Source organism: Nicotiana tomentosiformis, chromosome 9, assembly GCF_000390325.3.
Source record: "Nicotiana tomentosiformis chromosome 9, ASM39032v3, whole genome shotgun sequence".
NCBI lineage: Eukaryota > Viridiplantae > Streptophyta > Magnoliopsida > Solanales > Solanaceae > Nicotiana > Nicotiana tomentosiformis.
The window spans coordinates 112682694-112701725 of NC_090820.1; the positions used below are offsets into that span (position 1 = coordinate 112682694).

General features: G+C 37.3%; 1 long non-coding RNA gene across 2 annotated transcripts; it reads right to left on the reverse strand.

Annotated features, from left to right (window-relative positions):
• Positions 1 to 16053: 16053 nt before the first annotated feature.
• On the reverse strand, positions 16054 to 18274 carry LOC117279249 (uncharacterized). 2 transcript variants are annotated; one of them, XR_011411380.1, is made up of 3 exons: positions 17990 to 18267; positions 17515 to 17647; positions 16054 to 16580 (listed from the first exon to the last, which is right to left on the reverse strand). It is a non-coding gene; the product is annotated as an uncharacterized lncRNA (long non-coding RNA). The 2 variants fall into 2 exon arrangements; XR_004509659.2 differs by having other exon boundaries at positions 16054 to 17647; positions 17990 to 18274.
• Between the last annotated feature and the right edge of the window lie 758 nt (positions 18275 to 19032).

Here is a 19032-nt window from a genome sequence, read left to right on the forward strand (position 1 = left end):
ACAGTTTTCAAACAGAGAAAAAATACAAAGGTGAGCAAAATGATGAAATCATAAACAGCCCCTCGGGCAAAACATCACTCATATACAGCCCCTCGGGCAAACCTCACAGTCACTCGTGCCACACGGGCATACCTCACAATCACTCTTGCCACTCGGGCATACCTCACAATCACTTTTGCCACTCGGGCATATCACTCATGCATCCCAGTCACTCAGCACTCGACACTCGCACTCAGTAGGTACCTGCGCTCACTAGGGTGTGTACAGACTCCGGAGGGGCTCCTTCAGCCCAAGCGCTATAATCTGCACGGACAACTCACGTGCTGCATGGATAACTCACGTGCTATAAAAATAAAGTATAATGCAGGCGGGCAGCCCCGATCCACACTCATCCTCACAATCAGGCCCTCGGCCGCACTCAGTCATAAACCTCTCAAGCCACTCGGGCATTTCAGTAAAACATGGCATTCTACCCAAAACATTTATATGCATCAAAATAAAGTCATAAAACTGAGTTATGCGGTAAATAAGTATCAACATGACTGAGTATAGATTTTCAATCAAAACCAGTGAGAGGATAGTAAGAAAAGGCCCCTAAGGGTCCAAACAACAGTAGCACAAGGCCCAAACATTGCATTCAGCCCAATTTACAGAAACTCTTTCTAAAATATATAAGTATCATATGCTTTCAACAAAGTATGCAACTTTACAGTTGCTACGGGACGGACCAAGTCACAATCCCCAATAGTGCACGCCCACACGCCCGTCACCTAGCATGTGCGTTACTAAAAATAGTAGAATGATACAAAATCCGGGGTTTCATACCCTCAGGACTAGATTTACAATCGTTACTTACCTCAAACCTGTCAAATTTCTACCCCGCAATGCTCTTGCCTCAAGACTCGGCCTACAAATGCTCCAAATCTATTTACAATCAGTACAATACCATTAATATACGCTAATTGAATGAATTCCACAAGAAAAATTATCAAATTAGACCAAAACCCGAAATTGGCTCAAACCCGACCCCCGGGCCCACGTATCAAAATCCGACAAAATTTACAAAACTAGAAAGCTCATTCACTCACGAGTCAACCATACCAAATTCATCAAAATCCGATATCGTTTGGTCCCTCAATTCCTTAAATTAAACTCTTAAGAATTCCAAGCCCTAACCCCCCACTTTCACTCCAAAATCCTACTAATTAATGATGAGCAAGGCCATAGATTCACGAAATTTATACCATTATGGGTTAGAATCACTTACCCCAATGTTGCTCCTTGAAAACCTTCAAGAAATCGCCTCTCTCCCGAGTTTCTCAAATCCAAAAATGGAAAATGAAGACAAAACACACGAGCTCTGGCTTTTCTGCCCAACACAGTCACACCTGCGGCCATATGTCCGCTCATGCGGAACCGCACCTGCGATCGAATCCTCGCACCTACGAGAACCACTTAAGCCCTCAATTCCGCACCTGCGACCCCAGGTTCCGCACTTGCGGGAGCGCACCTGCGGGCGCGCACCTGCGGGCGCGCACCTGCGTAACACTTCCACTTCTGCGGATCCGGCCCAACTCTTCCTTTCCGCATCTGCGCTCAAGGCCTCGCACCTGTGGGCTCGCAGATGCGACCTCCAACTCGCACCTGCGCATCCTTCCTAGCCCAGCATTGCCCGCACCTGCGCACTCCCCATGCGCACCAGCGTCCTCATGCCTGCGACTCTTTCTTCCGCAGGTACGAAAATAGCAGTAGCAACAACTTTAGTTGCATTTTCCAACTTTGACAAATCCGTTAACCACCCGGAATCACCCCGAGGCCCTTGGGACCTCAACCAAAAATACCAACAAGTCATATATCAACATACCAACTTATTCGAACCTTTGAATCACTCAAAACAACATCAAATCATCAAATTACCCTCGGATTCAAGCCTAAGAACTTCTAAATTTCCAAATTCGGCAAACGATGCCGAAACCAACCAAACCACGTCCGAATGACCCAAAAGTTTGCACACACGTCACAAATGATACTACGAACCTACTGCAACTTCCGGAATTCCATTCTGACCCCGATATCAAATTTTCCACTGCCGACCGAAATCGCCAAATTTTCAACTTTCGCCAATTCAAGCCTAATTCTACCACGAGCCTCCAAATTACATTCCGGTCACGCTCCTAAATCCAAAATCACCTGGAATTCCAATCCGAGGTCAAATGCTAAAGAGTCAAATTTTGATCAACTCTCTCAATTTAAAGTTTCAACAATGAAATTCTTTTTTGATCAACTCTCTCAATTTAAAGCTTCAACAATGAAATTCTTTCTTCCAATTCGATTCTGAAATACCTGCAACCAAAAACTGACGATTCACACAAGTCAAAGTACATCATACGAAGCTACTCATGCCCTCAAACAACCGAACGAAGTACAAATGTTCAAAACGACCGGTCGGGTCGTTATATCCTCCCCCATTTAAACATACGTTCTCGAACGTACCCAGAGTTGTTCCAAAAGCCATCAAATCATTGTGTAACTTTCCCATGCACATACTCGGGGGTGATCTCACGTCACCCTATCCCATACAGGTCCTATAGCACAGTATAACTGAAATTTCTAAATTCAACCTAGCCCACAAGCCTTAGAATCAAATTTCCAACATCCGAAATTTCCTATAAGATTAAAAGTTTACATCTACATACCGTATAAGTCTGAACAATATGTACCAAAAGCTGTAACCATAACTCAAATTCAAATACCGCATAACTCGAATGATCAAAGCAATAATTTCTAATCACAGTATCGACTCAAATCAACCTAGTGCCGGTAATAACCTCATATCAGACAAAACCTCATTTCAAAACCTTCGTACACTGCCGATGATGAAAGAAACATACCAAATTCATAACCATTCATTAGACCAACATGTCATGGAGCTCCTGTTCCTTCTAGAAGAACTATAGCCAATTTCAAAGCCGACTTCCTATATTATCCTCCCAATTATACCACAATCAAATCTGATAGCATCCATTCTAGGCCCAATGACCTCGTCTCATCCCACACGAACATTCTAGTGACATGACACATTAATATAATCTAAAGCCACAACCATTGCAATCCGTGCACTAGATAGCAACATTCCAAGTGTACCCAATCGTAACAATGACCAAATCAGAGGAACCGTTCTACAAGCTCGACGAGTACCACCCCGACGCAATGTTAAGAACCCATCACACACCGCAGAACCATAACACACGAATCTTACACAAGGGATCATATTTCCACATAACTCTGCTGCAATACGCGACCCTATCCAAATACTGGTCCATATGAAACAGCTCTAGCCACCCTGCTAAAATAAATAACCATGCGCAATTCAACATTAAGTACCCAAAGTGCATTACCATAACCACAGAGAAGCAAACGACACCATGCCACATAAAACCTGAAAGAACATAACCAATACGTCATCAACCAAGCAATATCCAATACTATTCTCGCTCAAATTCCGCTATAAGGCCACAATAGAACCGCACCATATGTGCATATAACCAACGAATCATAACTCCTCGTAGCATAGAAGAGTAAGTCACAGATTATTTTAGAACACGAATAAGCTTCACATCAACCGAATAGCACATCCTTCAACAATAGAAGTATGGAGCCAATCAATACGGCTCAGTGTAGAATACACATCCTAATTGGGACTACCAATTGGCCCCAAATCAACTATGGTCAGCCACCAATAGATAAACAACCTCCGAAAGTCCACAATGACGGAATCATAACACCTTCTATCATCTGGCTAGCTTCGGCCACAACTTCATAGTCCACAACCATGAAACAATCTTCTCCTGAGAACTCCCAATCTCCAATTCCATAGAACACATGAATCACCATATTTGATTCTACCTCCACCGCCCGAATGCCTAACACCTCTCTCATACACAATCATCCTACGAGAAATACTTAAAAAAAAAATTCTTCCGTGCCACCTGGCAAAAATTTGAATATCAACAGTCGATCAACCAGGAGAGTGTCGCAATACCAGCGAAGTACCCATAAATCAAAACACAATGCCCCTTCTGAAATGTACACTCTCATCAAGCTATACCAGATAGTAATATCATTTACCTAGGTATCGGAAACCGTTCATGCTGCCTAAGAATTTATGTCCTTCCCTTCAAAAATGAATTGTGACCTTGTATATGTAATTCCTATTCCTGCACAACACACCACATCTATTATGCCATCATGTGACAAGCATAAGAATTCCATTATCAACTCTGAGTCACTAGAAAATTACATACCTTATTAGTCAGAAACCTTTTTCTTGCTTCTTTCTAGGGGAAACTCATAACATACAACACATTCCGTACATCGGTAGAAAATATCCGATTCAAACCATGGTAGAATCCATCATGAACACTTTGAAATCCATTTACACATAACCAAGCTATCTGAACTAAATTCCTCTAACTCTACCAGGCCACACAGGTTTCCAAATTCGAGAGCATTGCAACGAAACACCTGTAGATACTAGACACATCATAAGTACCCAAAGAACCGATCATACCCATTACTATGTTAACCCAACCTACTACCAAGCTGTCATATTTCTCCATGTTCTTTCTAAATTGCCCTCAAATTGCTACTTTTTCCTTGTTAGAATACTACTATCCTTAACTAAAACTTACCCCACAAACTCTAGCATAGAATCACGCCGCCCTAAGGCTTATAAGCCGCCGAATTCCCTTTTTATGTATTCCAAAGGTTCCACAACCAAAAATGCTTACTCCGAAGAGACTTTATGTGAACATAAAATTATTTTCTTCACCTTCTTGATACTGAAATGCATAATTCACAATGATATAAGATGCTACGAGTTTCAACACTGTTCAATGCAACTTCTAGTTTTCTAGCCATATTTATAAATCTTGAATCCATTGGAACCATTCTCGAGAGTCATCCACTCTACTCAAATCTCGAATTAACCGACCAAACGGACCAAAACGACCTGTGCCCCATTAGCACACCAACACCCAAGGGAATACAGAGTAACCCACACTCCTATGCAACCGAGCAAATTCCCGCTCTATGTACACTACATTCTCTGTGAATAACCACTCAATTATTTTATGGTCCTCCTATAACCATAGAGTGTAATACAACTTGTGTCCAGAAATTCCTTCACCCGAGTCATCCTCGATCTCGACCTCTGCAAGTCATAACTGATTCACCGGTATACCCCGAACCGAAACTAATACGACCCATAACCGTGCAATCAACTCGTCGATAGCAGACTCCCCCACTTAGCCTTAAGCTGCAATTATATAAAATTAGAACCCGTAAGGATTTCTCCTTCTCAATTACCAAGGTCTCGTACTATTAACCCGCCAGACTTCTCGAAGTCTTTTATTAAGCCTTTCATGAACATTCTGAATCTCCAGCCAAAATCACATACGCGACCTCTTACCAGGTAGCAAGTAATATTCCTCGCCAAAGCTTTATCAACATCACGCCACCGCTAGCGGCACATAGGAGATAATCCACATGTGGAATTCCTTACCGACATTTTCCAATGACACTGCACTGAGTACAACGACCACTAAATCCGTAAATTCTCCTGAGTTCATGCTCGCCCACCATTTGTATAAGTCTGCACTTTCCCTATTGACATCAACTGTACGTCAACAATACCTTCCGAACTCAAGTCATATTTCACCTGACACGATAATCAGATCTTCGCGCCTCTATTCATTTCAAACACACTCCTTTCTTCCATATTCAATTTTTCTTTTGTACACTAACCATTACTCCAAATAGAGTCTGCATGCCGATTCATATACTAACACGATTCCAAACCATTCTACACTTTCTCAAGGGGCACGACTACCCTACTAGGGAATTCATATGCTAATCTGCCACTCTTACTTCGGTTAAATCATCTCCTTTAAGAAACTTCTCAACCTCTACTTCTTCTACTTGACCTGCTAGTACTTCAACCACCGCGAAACACTTCCCGTCATGTCTTCCCTCATACTTTGCTACCCAACTACTGCATCAAATCGAAATGTATCTCTGTCGCACCTGAACCAATAAAATTTTACCGACTCTAAGTCTCTTCGAAGATCATCTTTCTCGAGCCATCAACATCAAAAATACCCATTTGCAACCACAATCAATTACTCTTCTTGAGTCCAAACTCTTTGACAAGACATGAGAATTTAATTTGCCCCAAAATTTAACAACGTGAAAGATCCTTCAAAACATTCACACTCGAGACCGTACATCACATCAAAACGAAAATCAAGCGCCCAATGGCCTTCCTTTACATTTCAAGGAAACACTTCTCGTCACATTCAAATCGTCTTAACACATCCCGCAGTTACATCATACTCATCACAAAATCATTCCACCGCCCATCGAGCCACGAATTCCACTCGTAAGGGCATTACCGGACATATGAGTCCAAATGTACAGGTTACAACTGAAGCTACCGAGCCAAAACTACGGTTTAACCTGGCCTCAAGTCCTCCAGACTAGACCATCACCAAAACACATAATACACATCTCGAACCTCGTTCATAGAATCACAAGCCGACGATGCACAACTGATACTGAGCGCTCATGTGCGCATACAAATGCGTGGAAGGAATTCAAAGAGTTATGTTTCAAGCTGAATTAATTTCGCACGATAGAATACAAGAAAGTGAAATTTTGCTAAGGGTTCCGCAACCTTCCGAAGATAAGTACAGACGTCTCTATACCAATCCGCAAGACTCTACTAAACTCGCTCATGACTCGTGAGACCTATGTAACCTAGGCTCTGATATCAATCTGTCACGACCGAAACTAACCCCTGTCATGATGGCGCCTATCGTGGAACTAGGCAAGCCGACTCATTTCCAAAACAAAACAATATTTCATTTCAAAGATAATTTCAATGTTATTTAACATAAAAACCTTCGTAAAGGAGTTCAAATCAAAAAAAAATACGGAAGGAAAAGCCCGACATCGGGGTGTCACTAGTCATGAGCATCTACTACAATCTGTCTAACAATATCAAGGCTAACTCAGCCTGAAAAATAGCTAAATACAACTAGAGGAAGATAAGAGGGAGAAGAGCAAGGGCTGCGATCGCCAAACAGCTACCTTGCTATCTCCAAGAAAATCTGCAACCAGAACACTCAATAACTGCTACCGTGTCCAGCTACACCTGAATCTGCACACAAAGTGCAGGGAGTAACATGAGTACGCCAACTCAGTAAGTAACAATAATAAATAAAGACTGAGCAGTAGTGACGAGTAATAAAGCATATAACATTCATATCGGGAAATCTCAGTAAAATATCACATGCTTTTAAAATCAGGATTTGAATCAAAACATCTCGTTTAACCCAGTTCCAGTAAAAATCATTTAAAGATATTTTTCAACAGTTTTCAGACAGAGGAAAAATGCAAAGGTGAGCAAAATGATGAAATCATAAACAGCCCCTCGGGCAAAACATCACTCATATACAGCCTCTCGGGCAAACCTCACAGTCACTCGTGCCACTCGGACATACCTCATAATCACTCTTGCCACTCGAGCATACCTCACAATCACTCTTGCCACTCGGGCATACCTCACAATCACTCATGCCTCCCAGTCACTCAGCACTCGACACGCGACACTCGCACTCAGTAGGTACCTGCACTCATTGGGGGTGTGTACAGACTCTGGAGGGGCTCCTTCAGCCCAAGCGCTATAATCTGTACGGACAACTCACGTGCTATAATAATAAAGTATGTTGCAGGCGGGCAGCCCCGATCCACACTCATCCTCACAATTAGGCCCTCGTCCGCACTCATTCATACACCTCTCAAGCCACTCGGGCATTTCAGTAAAACAGGACATTCGACCCAAAATATTTATATGCATCAAAATAGAGTCATAAAACTGAGTTATGCGGTAAAAAGTATAAACATGAATGAGTATAGATTTTCAATCGAAACCAGTGAGAGGATAGTAAGAAAAGGCCCCTAAGGGTCCAAACAACACTGGCACAAGGCCCAAACATTGCATTCAGCCCAATTTACAGAAACTCTTTCAAAAACATATAAGTATCATATGGTTTCAATAAAGTATGCAACTTTACAGTTGCTACGGGACGGACCAAGTCACAATCCTCAACAGTGCACGCCCACACGCCCACATGCCCGTCACCTAGCATGTGCGTCACTAAAAATAGTAGAATGATATAAAATCCAGGGTTTCGTACCCTCAGGACTAGATTTACAATCATTACTTACCTCAAATCAGTCAAATCTCTATTCCGCAATGCTCTTGTCTCTGGACTCGGCCTCCAAATGCTCCAAATCTATTTACAATCAGTACAATACCATCAATATACGTTAATGGAATGAATTCCACAAGAAAAACTATCAAATTAGACCAAAACCCGAAATTGGCTCAAACCCGCCCCCCGAGCCGACGTCTCGAAATCCGATAAAATTTATAAAACTAGAAAGCTCATTCACTCACGAGTCTAACCATACCAAATTCATTAAAATCCGACATCGTTTGGTCCCTCAAATCCTTAAATTAAACTCTTAAGAATTCCAAGTCCTAACCCCCTACTTTCACACCAAAATCCTACTAATTAATGATGAGCAAGGCCATAGATTCACGAAATTTATACCATTATGGGTTAGAATCACTTACCCTAACGTTGCTCCTTGAAAACCTTCGAGAAATCGCCTCTCTCCCGAGTTTCTCAAATCCAAAAATGGAAAATGAAGACAAAACACACGAGCTCTGGCTTTTCTGCCCAACACAGTCACACCTGCGGCCATATGTCCGCTCATACGGAACCGCACCTGCGATCGAATCCTCGCACCTACGAGAACCACTTAAGCCCTCAATTCCGCACCTGTGTAACACTTCCGCTTCTACGGAACCGGCCCAACTCTTCCTTTCCGCATTTGCGCTCAAGGCCTCGCACCTGCGGGTTCGCAGATGCGACCTCCAACTCGCACCTGCGCATCCTACCTAGCCCAGCATTGCCCGCACCTTCGCACTCCGCACGCGCACCAACGGCCTTGCACCTGCGACTCTTTCTTCCGCAGGTGCGAAAATAGCAGTAGCAGCAACTTCAGCTGCATTTTCCAACTTCGACAAACCCGTTAACCACCCGGAATCACCCCGAGGCCCTCGGGACCTCAACAAAAAATACCAATAAGTCCTATATCAACATACCAACTTAGTCTAACCTTCGAATCACTCAAAACAACATCAAATCATCAAATTACCCTCGGATTCAAGCCTAAGAACTTCTAAATTTCCAAATTCGGCAACCGATGCCGAAACCAACCAAATCACGTCCGAATGACCTCAAATTTTGCACACACGTCACAAATGACACTACGAACCTACTCCAACTTTCGGAATTCCATTCTGACCCCGATATCAAATTTTTCATTGCCGACCGAAATCGCCAAATTTTCAACTTTCGCCAATTCAAGCCTAATTCTACCACGAGCCTCCAAATTACATTCCGGTCACGCTCCTAAGTCCAAAATCACCTAACGAAGCTAATGGAACCATCAAAATTCCAATCCGAGGTCAAATGCTAAAGAGTCAAATTTTGGTCAACTCTCCCAATTTAAAGTTTCAATAATGAAATTCTTTCTTCCAATTCGATTCTGAAATACCTGCAACCCAAACCGACGATTCACACAAGTCAAAGTACATCATACGGAGCTACTCATGCCCTCAAACAACCGAACAAAGTGCAAATGTTCAAAACGACCGGTCGGGTCGTTACAGAAGTATAACTGTCAAAATAAAAACATGAACTTTAGCTTTCATAAACAGTTGGTTCTAGTAGAAGAGAGCCTTAGAGCCGTGGTAAAATTATCTCCGTATGACCTATAAGTCATGAGTTTGAGCCGTAGAAGCAACTACTAATATCTTGCATTAGTGTAGAAAACTCTTATGCAAAAGCCCATAAAGGGCAAAAGCCCAAATCTTGTGATAGAAAAAGTGAAAGGACTTTTTCAGCTGATTAAGCTAAGCTTTGATGACTTAAAACTATGAAAAGGGTATGGCTTACCACAGTTCAATGATAAGCAATGTGGTATTGGCTACCAATGTTTATAGTAGTAATCTTGGTTCTTTAGAAGTCTTATATGGCTATATATTTAGCCCTCATTCTCCGCAGCCAAACATAAGTAGCCATCCATCCAGGAGAGAAGCAAGCTATCTGTCTTTAATCCCCTTTCAGGAGCAAGGAAAAGAACAAAAATGGATCGCAAATAATAGTTGCGTTGATTCAAGGAACTTACGCTGCATAGGAAACTCTTATATCGTGTTGAATTTCCTCCGGCGAACTGTAATTGAGTTATCACTTACCTATTTGAATCTTAATACTTAGTTGAGTTGACTCTACCTTACTTTGAGTTAACTATTTGAAAAAAGAAAAGTTGATGGATAGAAGAACGTCACGTTATATTATTCTTTAAAACTAAAGTACGTTTTATAGAGTATACTTTAGGCCTAAAATGGGAAATGTAATTCACTTCTGGTGATTTAATATTATTTTCTTGAAGTAGTCTGTCCATTTGACTGCCAACAGATCACGGTTCATGCCAGACTATAGCATTCATGTGATATGAATAAATCCAATACGCTAATTATGGAAATTTTGTATCATTTGGTTAAGAACTTTAAATGTTTTACTAAGTGAAATTCTTATAAAGTGAAATTGACGATTTTTTAAGATGAAAGGTGAAATCCTTTCTTCTTATTTTATCACACTACTATCTGGGGACATTTCTTTATTAGGTTACTATTTTGTAAATTCTTTATTATTTATTATGTAAAAGAAACATGAATAAATGTTCGTTGAAAAATGTAAATATACTTGAGACAAATCTACCGCAGGTGCCAGCCGTCAACCGCCAAAATTGGTATCTCCAGACGCACCCGACCAACCTTATTTTTATATATAAATTAGTAAAGTTTTTCGCGCTTCGCGCGATCATAATAGACGTTATTACATTTATATTAAAATTAGTAAGCTAGTAATGAAATTAGATGTCATCCCATAAAAAAATTTATAAAGTACTTTTTCGTCTATGTACAACTAAAAAAACTCAAAAGTCACTTGTTTAATTACACCTCCCTCTCTTCTCTTCTTTCTCACGCCTCTTTCAAAAGTTTCTTAGCTAGTAATTGTATGAAAGATTAGCTTTTGTTATACAATATACTCCCTAATTCTTAAGTATTAAAATTTATGAAATAGATATTTAATTGAGTAATTGAAACATTGAACTAAAGATAACAGCACAGAAGATAAGGATAAAAAATATCAAGTATTCATATAACATTTGAAATTAAAAGAAGTTAAAAGTGAACTTAAATAAGTAAAGGAATCAAAACTAATTGATTTTCTGTAAATCCTAAAAGTTAAAAAGATTGATTATTGAAACTTCAAAGAAGAGAAGCAACCAAAATTGTAATCATATGGTTTTGTAACCATGTGCAGTTGACATTTGTGGACCTTGCGAGGCCCAACTTCTGTGAACCTTCATCTATGGGTGTTTGACCGGTCGGGTTGACCCGGTTTCGGACCGATCCAGATCAGTATTAATCCGGACCGGTGGTAGGAGCCCGAGTAGGGCTGAGTTAGGGGGATTAGGGGGTTGGGACGTTTACATTTTCATTACCGGTTAACCGGATCGGTCAAACTCGGTCAAGGAAAATCGCTGTTGCACCGGTTAACCGGCCCGGTTCAACAGTGGTTTTCTGATTTTTTTAATTTTTTAAAAATACATTTGACCGTTGGTAACGGTCATCTTCCAATTTGACCGTTGCCCAACGGATATTTTGCAAGAATAGCCCTTTTGGGCAATTATTTTAAAAAATAACACTTTTAGTAATTACTAATTTAGCCCTTTGAAAAACTATAAATACACCCTCTCTCTTCTCCCCCCCCCCCCCTCTTCATTTCTTCACTCATCTCTCATTTCTCAAACTCAAATTCTCAATTCAAGTTAAATCATGCCCCATGATTTTAGAGTGCGCCCATATGTTTGGGAACACTTTGAGGCGGTAGAAGAAAATGAAGAAGTTCACAAAGTAAAGTGCAAGAACTGTGGTCGAGTCTTAAATCTTCGTCGAAAGTAGGAGGGCACATGCTGTTTAAGGAGGCATATGAAGAGTTGTCTTGAGCGTCCTCCAGAAATTCGTATTTAAGATTTTAAATTGATTTGAGACAATTTGTGTTATTTTAAAATTATTAGACGTATTATGCTTAATGTTTTAGTTTGTTAGATTAATTTGAAGTATTATTATGCAATGAAAATTTGAAATGAACCTATGAAAGCCTTTAAATTTAACACTCCAGAAGATGGCCAAGAAGGTCATATTGATTATGAAGAACTTACTAAGGCAATGCAAAACCTTTGAAGTTCTAGGTTTATATTTAATAATTAAACTTTAAATTTACTCTTTTTTCATTAATTTAGTTGTTGTTAAATGTAAACTTTAATTTGCAAGTTTGAACTTGCAAATTATAAGTGCAACTTTTTTCCATTTTTATTCTATTCTATTATCTTAAATTCTTAATGAAATATTCAAATATAAGAATTTTAAAGTCTTTGCATCCTTTATTCAAACACTCTTTTTATAAGATTATTTTTTTATTTTTTATTTTTACTACAAAAAAATAATACATAAAATCGGCCCGGTCCGGAACCGTTCCGGTTCAATTTTTGACCGGATAGGGCCGAACTCGTTAAGCCCGGTTTGTAAAACCCGGAACCCGACTCGGATTGGTGACGGTCGCTCACTATTTTTCTCGGCCCGGCCCGGCCGTTTGTCACCTATACCTTCACCTCTGTTCCCATCTCAGGGGTAATACAATGCGTCAGTAAGCATATATCTACCACTCTTTGCATTTCTTAATGAGATGCTGAAGCCTGGTGCTACCAAATATTTTTCTAAACTTGAAAAATAAAAAAAAAAGAAAATATTACCAAACAACGCAACATAATCAACATTGTTAGTTTAAAAACTGTTAGTTTCTATCTTTCCATAGGTATAGACAAAATGCTATTATTTCTTTCATTAAGTAGCAAATAAAATTCTGTCAAAGATGTCGTCGTTCAAAGATTTTGGTAGATAACAAAACACAATCTCGACTATGATAAATCCCAATGAATAAACGTAACACGCAAAATGTAATCGCAATCATTAAGAAAATAGTGAATGTAACTAAATTTGATCCTCACTTAGCAAATGCTGATCTGTACCTATTCTTTAACTAAGCTACATACTTTACAAACACCGTTAGACTAAGCAAAAGGTTTTCAGACAGTTGTTGCCAACTTGAATTGTATTAAAATTATCAAATCGTGGCTAATGAAAGTGGTTAAAGCGAAATTACTCAAGTTGAGCATAATCGTATGAAAACAATTTCAAATTGAATAGCTATTGGCCATAGGAATAAAAACAAACTCAAAGCAAGTGTGAAGTTGGAGTAACATCATAGATCCGATTTTTTACTTCTCTTCCCCGTGACGCAAAACTGATTCAACAAAACTCTGCTGATCAGAGATATAAAACAAACAAACAGTGACTTAATTTTTGATATTCTGCTTGTTTCTATGAATTATATTAGAGGTTGCTAGCAATAGATGCAAAGATGGTAATGGCGAAGAGGAGAGAATCATGTTTGTGTATGAACAACATGACAAGCAATGTCTATGAAGATAAATGGCAAGGAAATATTTAGAGATAATTTTTTATTGTTAACTCATTTATTTATCAATTTCTCATTAAGGAATGTTCCTTCAATCAAGCCTAAGCTCCATATCATTATACTATAATCAACTTATATAGACATTGTTGTTAAACATTGTTACCATTAAAAGTATCAGTAAAACAACATTCTTGCATTTCATAGTAAAATTAAAAAGTAATAGGAAGGTGAAGCACTATCCAATACGAATATCTAAGGCTGCAGTAAAAATCTTATATAGTTTAAATTCCGTATCACTATACTATAATCAACTTCTATAGACATTATTATCAAACTTTGTTACCATTAATTAAAAATATCAGTAAAATAACACTCTTTGCATTCCTGATCAGACACACCATTACATATCAATTTTGCAAAAATGATAGTATCAAAATCTTTACACCCTCTGTCATCAATTATGCAAAAATAATCACAGTAGTTAAGAATCTTTGGAGTGTACCTCAAATACCGATGGAGAAACCTGAATCTAAATCTTTTCACGCATTGTTGTTGGTTCGCAATAGTATCCATTATCCAAAAACAAAGTTCATGTCCTGGAGTAAAAATGGAATGTAGATTGTAGAAGAGAACGATCACAACATATTCAGTTTCTATTTTTCTGTTTAAGAGTATTAAACTGACAGAGTCTAAATTTTAACATTGCAAATATATACAAAGAAGGCATAGTTGGTAAATATTAATTTATAAAGGATTTCAGACCGGCATTTGTTGAGTAATTAACAACATTTCACGATTCTATGGGGAAGGTCAATCTATGCCGTCTTTTTTCGAACATTTCATGGGCGTCAAAATAAGCATGTGTTTGCTCTGTTTTATTTCATCCCTTTAGGTTTGCATGGTTGTGCAGATTTCGTGAGAGGATTTCTGGTTTTAAAATTTTATTTTGCACAAGTCTGGCATATTGACAAATAATAATACAATATAAGTCTGCATATCAAGATTCGCAAATCACAACAACTTTCACTGAATCACAATGTATTCAATCTTCATTTTTTAATATATGTGATTATTCAATATTCATTAACAATTGAAAAATCGTAAAGAAGAATGAGCACTGAGACTCACACCCAAAGCGGCAAACTAAAGAGAAGAAAAAGAAATAGGAAAAACGAAAAAGATACCTAACAATATAGGAACGGTGCCAGCAAGCCTAAGAATAATAGAAAGAGAGGGGAAAGACAGAAATAGAAAGAGTTAAGAATCGGTTGTGAAGGAAGCGGTATTATTTTTGAAGCGGTTTTTTATTTTGAGTACGTTTTTCGTCTTTGAGAATGAAAATTCAGTGGAAGACGCGAAAATTCGTAGAGAAAGATAAATGTAATTCCTGCTGAAAGGGATGTGCCACGTAACTGGGTGTATGACCCTCAATTATAATATATATAGACTAGTGAATTTGTTCGCGCTACGCGCGATTATTAAAGAAAATCAAATATGACTAAATAATTATTGTTAAAAAATTTATAAAAGAAAAATCAATCTTTAATTTTCGATCATTTTTGTCTTTTGTATGCTCCAACATCAACCCTATCAATTCTTCTAATTATATTCTCAAGGTCGCTACCAAATGGGAAAGAGAACCCAGCTCAACAATTCAACATTGACCAAATGAGAGATAATGCATTCTCAAGAAATAAGCCAAGAAATTTATTCCCGGTTAACAATGATATCTTAACAATCAAATAAAAGATCAAAGTCTCGAAATTGGGAAATATATCGGTTTAATTTTCTCGTATTATATATTCAGTTTCATCACCCAAACCTATCTTTAATTGGCGGCACCTCGATCTGTTGTCTTCTCTCTTAAGCCTACATGATTATGCACCCTCTAATGCAGATTTTCCTTTCTCTATATTTTTATCATTTTATTTTATTATTTTATTCACATCACATAATGTTAGAGAATTCCTCCCACATAATCTTTTTTTTTTCATTCACATCAAAATATCTCATAGAATTCTTTGAAAAGTGTCTGAAGAAATTCTTATATTGATGAGTTTCTTTGCGCAAATTTTTTTATTGAGGCAACTTTTCACCTAGATAAAGGAAAACAGGAAAAACAAAAATAGATATACAACCTAATCTTTCTATTTCAAGAAATAACTTTCTAGAAACCGCATGTTCAATTTCGACGAAGGATACAATGCTACATCGACGATTTGATATCTTGTTTTAAAAAAATGACTGAATAATTCTTTTACTTGCTTTATACGTATTGCACAATACTCAAAAATATTTTTTTACTTCCAAATGCTAGCTACAGAAAAGAAAGTATATATGTTCTTTCGATTATGTAATCTCACTATATGACAAAGAGGAAATGGCCTCATACACACATTTACAATTTGAATAACAAAAAAATATTACTAATGACCGTAAAGGGCAAACTTCTCCACTCTTGAAAAATCAATAGTCCCAACACCTTGAAGAACACTAAAGGCTTCATCTCGATTAAAACATTAAACTCTATCAGAATCAAAAGAAAATCATGCTAAAATTAATTATCAGTTATAAGCAACATGAAATTTCTCAAACAAACTTATTTATAAAATCAATTAATAAATTATGTTTTAGCCCAAATAACTTACTGCTGGAAATTCAAACACTGTTATACTGGCCAGCGAAGAAGTTTTCCAGATCATGAAAACCAATTGACTACCAGCGAAGTAGTTTTCCAGATCATGAAAATCAATTGACTCATATTTTATCCTCCCACTAAATCATTCTATACTCCATAAAAACATGTTAAGTTGAGGGCCATTGGAAGTTAAAAAACATCTGCAACCCAAATAAGAACTCCATTATTTAGTTTTTGAAGTTGTTTTGACTTCCTAATATGAAAGCAATTAATAAGCATCCCTCTGGTGTATCAAAGCATTCATATATTTGAAAACAAAGACTGTCATTCAACAATAAATTGTATTTATATTACCAAAAATAATATCCATCTCAACAAAACACAAGTTTAAACCTTTTCATCTTTCTTATTCTTTTTCCTAACAACAACTAAGGAAGCCTCTTAAATAGATTTGGAGATTGATCAATTCACAGATTTTATATATGCAGTTGTATTTAGCTAAAGCAAAATCAAAGATGAATAACAAACAAAGATAGAGCAGAAGAAATGCTATTTTTACGGAGGAAGAGCAAAAAAAGAATGCCTCTTTCATTGAAGCAAGAAAATATTGTTCCTATAATCCATCCATCAAAATGCAGTTGCTCACTTTTCTTTTTAAACTTTCTTTCTTATTCCCTATTATTTGTACCTTGAAGTGGAGACAGACACCAATTTGAACTACTACTACGACCATCTTAACAGTCCAAGATTCAAGCTCTAACCTCCAATGTAATTAAAAATAATAAAAAGAGAAACACACATGTGCTAAATTTCGTAAAATTGACATCTTAGTTGGACATGAAAATCCATAGAAATTGAAAAATTATGTGTGCTATTTACACTAAGCGTACTTTTAGTACAATTATAGAACCCATAAATGGTGTAAATACCAATGCAAATACTTTCTTTTTGCACTCTTCTTTTTTTCTTAACATAAATCTCACTCTCAAAACTAACAATGTCAAGGCCAAAATGGAAAGGAAGAAGAAGAAGAAGAGGAGGATAAATTTTCACAGAACTCCAATGTTTTGTTAGCTTGTCGCTCCAATAATTGTAACAATCTATTAGAGTAATTATTTTATAAGAGGTGCAAACCTGAGTTGGATGCTGTCTAGGACCATCTCCTGCATTAATAATTGAAGTATTGGTAGTGACAGCTGCTCTTCCAGCAACACCACAAGTGTGTCAAACAATAATATCAGAACAATCCTTACCATTCTAATGATATCTGCAAAACAAACTCAGTTATAATAACCCACAATCTTGATTATGTTTCCTCAACCATACTAGTATAACTCTAGTTAGCCTCATTTTTATATTAACTGAGAAATATTTAAGAGAAAACCAGAATATTTTTCTTGGATAGTGGAAGTGGATGTAATCATAATACTGCACAATCCAAAAGAGTAACAAACAACATTCAATTCATGAGTTTCAATTATCATACGTATATAAACCAAAACAAATTGTATAAGAAAGACGGGATTAGGATTAGGCAGTGGAAAAAATTATCCATGTCGATCAGTAAGGGATTTGTAATCATCTGTGTGTACCCGAACCTGAGACGTACTTTATCGAAAATCAGGGATTGATAGTTGCCCGATTAAGATGGTAATGAAAATAATGAAGCACCATTGGAATTGAATCCGCTTTGTTGTTTCTTTTTCGCTTTAAGTGCTTGCAATTGAAGCGGTGGAATAATTGCTTTGAAACGTGCTTGTTTGAAACGGTTTGGGATATTTGCTTTGAAACATGCTGGTTTGAAACGGCTCACGGAACTGTGAATGTTGCAGCTTTTCGGGTATGAATGAATCCTAAAAATAAGGGAAAAACCTCAAAATATTAAGAAATTAGATAAATGTCATTTCTGTTCAATGGCATGTGCCACGTCATTGGTAAAAAGCCCTGCTTTATAATTATATATAGATTCTTTAGTTTATGTTAAATAAATAAATTTAACTCAGACAGTCACGAAACTAAAGTTCATATAATTAAGCATGGCTAAGTTTAAGAATTTACATACAAAAATACATGTATTGTACTTGTGGGTTCTATACAAATCAGTAGCGAAACCAGAAATTTCATCTAGAGTATTCAAATTTGAAATAAGTAAAAATAATTTCCAATAAATGATGTTCAATATATGTTATATACAATTAAAATTTAATATTTTACCCGTATATACAATGTAATTTTTCGACGAACCCTTAAGGCTATGTACTTTCGCCCCTGCTACAAACATAGGGTACAAATTAGCATAGCCATAATTTGAAATTTATAGATTTTAAATTTATTAATTCATACTAAATTCGTAATTTTTTTCATTTTTTTCGTAATTAAATATTTACAAATTGCAAAAGTTAGTGGATTCATCCAAATAAGTACATAACATAGTAGTTCTACCCCTTATTTTTCTACATAATTGACTATAGTTTTTAGAAAACATTGATTCAGTGCAAATGTCATTTTAATTATATCTAAAATAATTTATAGAAAATTTTATATACTAATATAAAACACATAACATCAATGTATAAGCATTTTCTTCCATTTAAACTATAGCCAGTTATTATAACAGTTCCTCATAAAACACAAATCCAGATGTACCCTGCT